This window comes from Cupressus sempervirens, chromosome 6 (genome assembly GCF_028749045.1).
Source record: "Cupressus sempervirens isolate cs-2001-9-10 chromosome 6, ASM2874904v1, whole genome shotgun sequence".
Lineage (NCBI taxonomy): Eukaryota > Viridiplantae > Streptophyta > Pinopsida > Cupressales > Cupressaceae > Cupressus > Cupressus sempervirens.
This window is the reverse complement of record NC_143123.1, coordinates 138,609,777-138,617,916: the sequence shown is the minus strand read 5'-3', so window position 1 is coordinate 138,617,916 and position 8,140 is coordinate 138,609,777.

Genomic DNA, 8,140 nt, shown 5'->3' with positions numbered 1-8,140 from the left:
ACATCAAAATAAGTGATATATAATTACATGCTACAATGAATTTGATAAACATGTTACATTTTATATATAAAATAATGAACATTCATGTGTTTGATTAATTGCAAGAAAGTAAGCTAAAATACAAGTTTGTATGCACACATTGAACAAGTTGGATGGAAATCAAAGTTTAAAGCATATCAAAATGAAAAATATATTATGTCATATCAATCATATAGTTACAAAAAGATGTTATGTCTCATCGGTACAATACAAAAGTTGAATACCTAATAAACATTGAATGTGTACAATAGAAATGTCAAATGTGCACAATAAAAATATCAAATATATATAATACAAAAGTTAAATACCCGAAAAATGCCAAATGTGTAAGAAATGTTGAATGCACAACACAATACAAATCTCAAATATATACAATACAAAAGTCGAATATATGTCAATGTCATGTGATGACCACAACTACATATGTATATTACTATAATATCTATGACTATGTAGGATCATCAAAATTGAGCCTCTTTGATGTAGTTTGTGAATCGCCACGTTTCTACAAAAGAAAAATTAAAATACACTATCAAATATGTTATCTATAATTAATATGAAAATAACTAGAAATTGGGTCAGGGAGAACTTTAAGAAACCCCTCTCGAGAAAAATATGTAAAATGCTAGCAAATTCAACATTAAATATGCAAGAAAAATTCCTAATCGAGGGTGATTTTTTCATTCGAGGCAAGGGAGAAAATAGTTTATATTGATGAAATTTTCCTTTTTGTATCAAAATTTAATAATAACTGTGGCAAATTTTTATTTTTTTTGGTATGCAAATAAATGTAGGTGCTTTATTTGTTGGTCATAAATATTTTTGTAATGGAAGAGGCAAACTAATTATTTCATATAACACAAAATGATAATATAGTTGGCTAATATGTCAGTATCCAAAGAGAGGTTGTTTAGTTTTTTGGTGAATTTATAGAGTCACAAGTGGTCCATGGCCCACATGCCAAGTGTACATTGTATAGTCAACTTGTAGTATGTCAATCCATTAAGACTCAATTAATAATGTGTCCTTTTTCATTGCCAACTTGGTCGTCATCACTTTTAATGTTATAATTTTATGGTGAAAGGAATTAATTTGGATTGTTGATGTAATATAGATCAAGGACTTCAGCACTATTTTGAGCCTAATTTTAAATAATATACCATAAAGTCTAAATCTTCCCAAAATTAGGACAGGTGTCCCAAAGACCAAAACCTAAAATAGTTGGCTAAATGAGGGTGGTTGGAGACACATGTTGGTAAAATGCTAGGTGATGCTCAACTTGAGGGAAAATATAATTTAATTTTAAGGGAACAATAACATTGTCCAATATGAAAACATTAGGGAAAGGCTAGCAAAAATTTTAAAATAATTGTGTTCTAAATGTAGATTACATTGGTTGTTGGATCGAGATTTAAGACCAATTATGTGTAAACGAATGAGTGATTAGCCTGGGATTTGGACCCAAATTATTTAATATCTTGGTGACATGGTTGACCCCATATGTAGGTTTTATTTGCCAAACTGTGATTTCCCAAAGAGATGGAATAACCAATTGGCAAAGATTTGCCACTAAAAAAATCACTAAATTGAGTTCTAAATTGTGGATAGTTGAGGAGGCACAACTACTGATGAATCAATGCTTACGAGAGACACAACCACCAATGAATTAGTGCTAGCATGAGGCACAACCTGTATGGTGAGTGATAAAATGTTAGAATTATAGTGTGGCATTAGGGATTCCAAATAGAGTTAAAAAAAATAGAAATGTATTGCAGCCTGGGCTAGATCTCCCATGCTAGTAGGAGGTACAACCATTGATGAATTAGTGTTGGTATGAGGCACAATTTGTATAGCAATAAAATGTTAGCATTATGTAGTGGCATTAGGGATTCCAAATAGAGTAAAAAAGAAAAAGCATACTACAGCCTAAACTAGATCTCCCATGCTAGCAAGAGGTATAACCATTGATGAATCAGTGCTTTTATGAGGCACAACCTGTATGGTAAGAGAGAAAATATTATGTAGAGTAGGTGTTAGGGATTTTAAATAGAGTATAAAAAAAAAAGTACTACAGCCTGAGCTAGATCTCTTGTGCTAGTAGGAGGTACAACCACTGATGAATCAGTGCTGGTATGAGGCACAACCTATATGGTAAGTGATAAAATGTTAGCATTATAGAGTGGCATTAGGGATTTCAAATAGAGTAAAAAAAACAAAAAACATATTTCATCCTAAGATGCATCTCCCATGCTAGCAGGATGCACAACCACTAATGAATCAATGCTAGTATGAGGCACAACTTGTATGGTAAGTGATAAAATGTTAGAATTGTAGAGTAGGTGTTAGGGATTTCTATCACACACACAAGCAATCTAAATTGAGATCACAAGGGGGCTTCAACTAAGACTCTACATATATACCTCTGGCCTCTGTTGTGTTTGACCCCATCTTTGATGCTCGGGACTCCTAACAAAATGAATAGGAAAGGATTTGCACACAATCTCAAAGAGTGTTGTAAATGGAAAAAGATAAATAACACATGTTAATAAGACAAATTATTAATAATAACTATAAAACTAAAGAAAAAAAAAACATGTACTCATTTTTAAATGCAACTATTTAATATGTATAGAGAAAAATGCATACTATAACCTAAAATTTATGAGAAGGAAAATATGAAATTTTACCTCTTTCATTGCCTCAACATCGACAGTCTTAGGTGCATTCATAAACTCTACAAAACTAAATTATTTCTACATATATACAACAAACTAGTCAACACGTATTCATCAATATTGAGTACACATATATACATTCATTCATAATAAATTTCAAAATATAAACTTGACTTGTATTTAATATCTTTTTTTTTTTAGTGTTCTTGTTGATTTCCTTCCCTTTCCTCTAGACCTCGAGCTATGTAGAGTACCCTAAAGAAGAAACAAATATAACATAAGAGGAATCAACAAGATACATCATGAGTTCAACTCAAATTGTAGACTTGATAGGTGTGCAAGCTATGATACCAAATAGCTCTCAAGGAAAAAATTAATGGCAAAAAGTGTGACATCATCAATTTGAGAAATTTTAGCCCCCAACAAGCCCTATAAAATAGTAAAGAGTATTGTTATAAATATGAGATAATGTTTTAAATGGAAAGAAGGCACAATAACAACAAGAAGATCATAGGAGGGCAAGAAGACACAAGAAGGAATTGAAGGATGATATTGGAAGGATAATTAAAAGATAGGAAAAATTGGGGCTCAAAAAGACTACAAGGCCTAAATTGAAAACAAAGAGATTGAGAAGGAAAAGAGAGATGTGAATGAACTTTTGGCACCTTGTCAAGAAATAAAAGTGGAGATTCATGATCTCCACACTCGTGCAAGACACCATACGTGAATGGAGGTTCTTCAATGGAGATGGGTATATAGAGGATGAACTCATGAGGTTCATTAGATGGAGTTTGAGTATGCTAGGAGCAAGATATGTGGATGGGAATTGGATGGAGTTGATGAATTTGGGAGCGTTTCAATGATGGTAGGAGATGAAAAGGTATTACTGTACTTTTAAGAAAACCAATTAAGAAACAATATTTCAAATCCAATGTATTATTGTACTTTTAAGAATATTTTAAAAACTTTACCCTGGTGTTCTTTCTCCTAGCCTCACACCTCTAGCAGAACAAGTACTATGTGGTGTCCTCATACGACTTGTTGTACCCATTGCTTATTGTTTGAATATATCAATCTAAAGTGCTCTATAAAATAAAATAAATATTTTCTTTTATGATATTTAGGTGATTAAATAATTTCATGTCAAAACTCTTGAGGTTCATTAGATGGGGTTTGGATAATGCTAGGAGCAAGAGATGTGGATGGGAATTAGATGGATTTGATGAATGAGAGGGTTTCAATGACGGTAAGAGATGGGAGAGGATCTATAAGCAGGATGTTAGTGCCATACCAATTAAGAAACAATATTTAAGGCCAATGTATTATTGTACTTTTAAGAATATTTGAAAAACTTTACCTCAAGTGTTCTTTCTCCTAGCCCTACACCTCTGGCAGAATTAGTACTCTATAGTGTTCTCGTACTACTTATAGCACCCTACATTTCATATTGTTAACATGTCAATCTGGAGTGATCTGTAATTTTTTTTTACTTTTACAATATTTAGGTGATTAAATAATATCATGTCAAACTTCAAACAATCAAACCTATGTATCCTATCCATTGAAGACCATCGCCATCAAATCATATATGAGTGTAAAACCCCCACCTCCATATGAATAACAATTATACCCACAATGTACATATGGATGAGATGAAACTCCATCCTAAGACGCCTCCATATCTATCCCATCACACATGTGCTAATAGCTAAAACAAAAATGTGATTGGGCCCCGAAGACTATAATGATGCACGTGATGATGATGCGGGTGGCACAAGTGAGGATAAAATTAGTGGTGTAAGTGACACAAGAGGAGATGAAACTAGTGGTGCAAGTGACAGAAGCAGAGATGATACTAGTGGTGCAGGTGATGCTGATGGAGTTGTTGTAGGTTATGATGAGTAAAGTGCCATAGGTGATGATGATGGAGTTGTTGCATGTTGTGATGATCCTGGTACCATAGGTGATGATGATGGAGTTTTCACATGTTGTGATGACCCTAAAGGTGCATTTGATGATGGTCGAGGTTTCCATAGGTGAAGGAAAACTAGCTGACTATGAGCCATGCTCAATGATAACATATGTCAATGATGCAACCACATGAAGAGTCTGTAAATCAATAGAATCCTTTATGATTGATGGGAGAACAACATGAGGCATGTTTTTTCATGGTGTATGTCTCCTCTCATATTGTGGTACCACCCTACAAGCCCCAAGTCTATCCTATGCAGAGTCTCTCCCTCTACCCTAGAACTAACGGATGTCAAAGTAATTTGGCTTCTCGCCAAGGATGAACTCACAATATAGCTTTCTCAAAAAATATAGAGGCACCTCATAATTATTACGTGGTGGTAGGTCAAATACCATATACCACCTATCCCAAAAACATGATCTCATCCTAATATGAGTGCACCAATGAATAGGAAATTTTTTGGTTGTGTGTAATAGGGAGTTTCCAAATATTGGATTGGTGAAAAGAGAACATATAATATCTTTCTTTATGTCTCTATCTTTCACTTGCTAATATGATAACCCATCAACATAAAATGCATGACACCTATCCCTACCCCATTTCATAACCTCCCTAGACACCTCATTTGCATTTTGGGCCATTTGTTCAAGTGTAGTCACTAGGGTTGAGTGGTGAGAAAGTGTAGATGACTACAACCTATTGACCATTTGGGTAATGTTAGTACTATTTCGTGTAAAGTGGTTTATGAGGTCCTCCTATGTAGTAGTTAAATGATGTACTTGTATGCATCGAGGGTTTATAAGAGGTAGTGGTTGTTGAATGGGAACATTGAGTGGAGGGTTTTGTGGTTGTGTCACTACGAGTGGAGGGTTTTGTAGTTGTGTCATAGTGGGTGGAGTGTTTTTTGGTTGTGTCATGATAGGGGGAGCATTTGACTATGTAGGAGGTCTTCATTCATATCTCCCTCATTTTCTTAGATTCCTTGATGCATCTATATTAAACAATTTTTAAAAAAATTACAAAACTTATAAATTATAAAACCACATAACAAAATTTGATAAAAAATACATAAACAACAAATAGGATGAAGACCTACCTCATTTGTGGGGTGCCATGGATGGAAATGCAATAGAAAATTGATTTTTATGCTAAATCTAATTGAGTTTTGATGTTCTCCACCCTCCAAGTTGTTGCTGCCATTTGAGGGTATAAAAATGCCCTCAAATGTAGATAACAGAAAAAATAAATAGTTTACAAAACTTGATCAAGATTTTTAAAGTATAATGGCCAGGCTTGGATACAAACCTGGCCAACATTTCACTTTTAAATAACTCGATCAAGTTATTGAAATTTTTTTTTTTTTTGGGGGGTGTCCACTTTTTTGTACACCAACTTGGTGCACTCACCTTGTATACTCCTTAAATGACAATTTTTCTTTCTTTAAGTTCTCTTGGTGTTTTAAAATGTCATGTTTCAAAATCCCCAATGAGAAAAAAATACATCTAGGGGCAGCTACTTCCCATCTACAACATACTCGTTTAGACATTGGGGCCAACTATAAGGCAAGACCCTTCTTCTACTTCAAGCTCTAAAAAATGTAGACAGGTTTACCTCAGATTCATTCATATGGTACCAGTGTTAAAGCATACACTTGAATCTAACAAAGAAAATAATAGCTTTAATCTTCTAACACTTATGCAAACAGCATAGACATGAAATAGCTAGAATCATGACATATGAACTAGATAAGCTAAGTGAGGGCAACACTTTTTAGCTCTTTAACAGAAAGGGAAAAGGATTTTGATTAATGATATTGAATATCAGCACAACCCAAGTTATGAACAACAAAGACATTCAATCTCCTAGCTAATCAGTCCCTTATCCATTGGGTATAAGATAATTCAAAACATACACATGGATACCCATGATATACTCATATATTCAGATATTTGATCTATCCATTCACCTTTTAAATAGAAATCTATCTTCAAAATGAAATTCATACTTATAAGATCCTCTCATGATCCCTACTGTTGGCGCTCAAAATTGCATGGTCAATTTTGAGCACTATTGTGAAATTCAGGCCTATAAATGCTTTGTGAAGCCTATGTACCTCATTGTTGAGTTAATGCATAAATGGTGTTTAATGTTTCTAACACCTTCCATTCAGCCTGTCTACCTGTTCCATGTGATCAAATCATCATTCTGAGCTATTTGGCGAAGTCCTGTTTTGAACAATTGTCAATCTTGCTTTTTCACCTAAGTGTCAAACAGCAACAGGAGGTTGTGTTTGCATCTGAATATCTGGCACCCAGAAAGGTTTTGTGACTTTCCACTTTGAGAGTGTCTAGTGTCCATACCTGAGAACCTATGTTTTAGATTTTGAGTCATTTCGAGTCCGTTTGACTAGGTTTTGAATCCCTCGAACTTGGTCAGTTATTGTTTTCATGTTTTTGCAAAGTTTTCAAATTTCTGGGAAGCCCTGTTTGACATGTTGTAACTTTTGACCAGTTGACCCAAATGTTGAAATTCCTTTTGTGTTGCATTGTAGACATCAGAGACTTGTCATGTTTCAATTTTTAGCTCTTGATGAATTCGTTTGATCAGTTTTCAAATGTGATTCCAAATGGATTTTCTAACTTTTTACTGGTGTCAGCATTTCCAGATTGATTGGAACCCTTGTTCGTGATATCATATCTCCTGATCTGTGATTGGTGAGATTGAATGGATTGTACCATTGTGTTTTCCTCTGGAAATACTCCAAGTGTACCATTTTGCAAGTCATGACGAATCCGTTTGCACACTTTTCTATGCCAATTATGTTTGCTAAAATCACCCTCAGTCGCTGTTCTTAGTTGCAAAATTCTGAGTAGCCTACTTTGAACGTACGCCATTTGCGTCCTGTGATTCATCATGAGCCCAAATCACAGATTCATATTGTCCTCATGACAGAGAATCAATGCCTCAATTTTCGTCTTCCCAAGTGTTCATTTGTCCATTTTTCTAAGCCGAATCCAAGCCCAGTTTATTGCTTTCTAACGTGTTTGCTTGCAGATAAATTCAAGAATTCAACTTTGACGGTCAATATCTTTTGACCTGGAATTCGTCATGAGACAAGATTCGGCAGGTTGAAAATATGTGGAATAGAGAATCAGTGTGCCTATTTTTAGAGCTTGACCAGAGGTTTGGGTCAGTTTTCAAGGGCAGTCAACGGACCTCCTGATGCAAAATTGACAGTTGGCAGAAAGATGTAAATTGAGTTTCAAATTCGCTTGCAGTGGTCAAATTTGTTTCAAATCATTGCCAAAGGGCGAATGAGTTAGTTTTCTAGTTTAGTCATCTGGAAACACAAAAAAAAAAAAAATTTAGCCGGGCCTATTGTGCGGCCCGACTAATTTGCACTAGATTGATAAGAGGTTGGGATTTAAGGATAAAAGGATATATGATGGTTTTT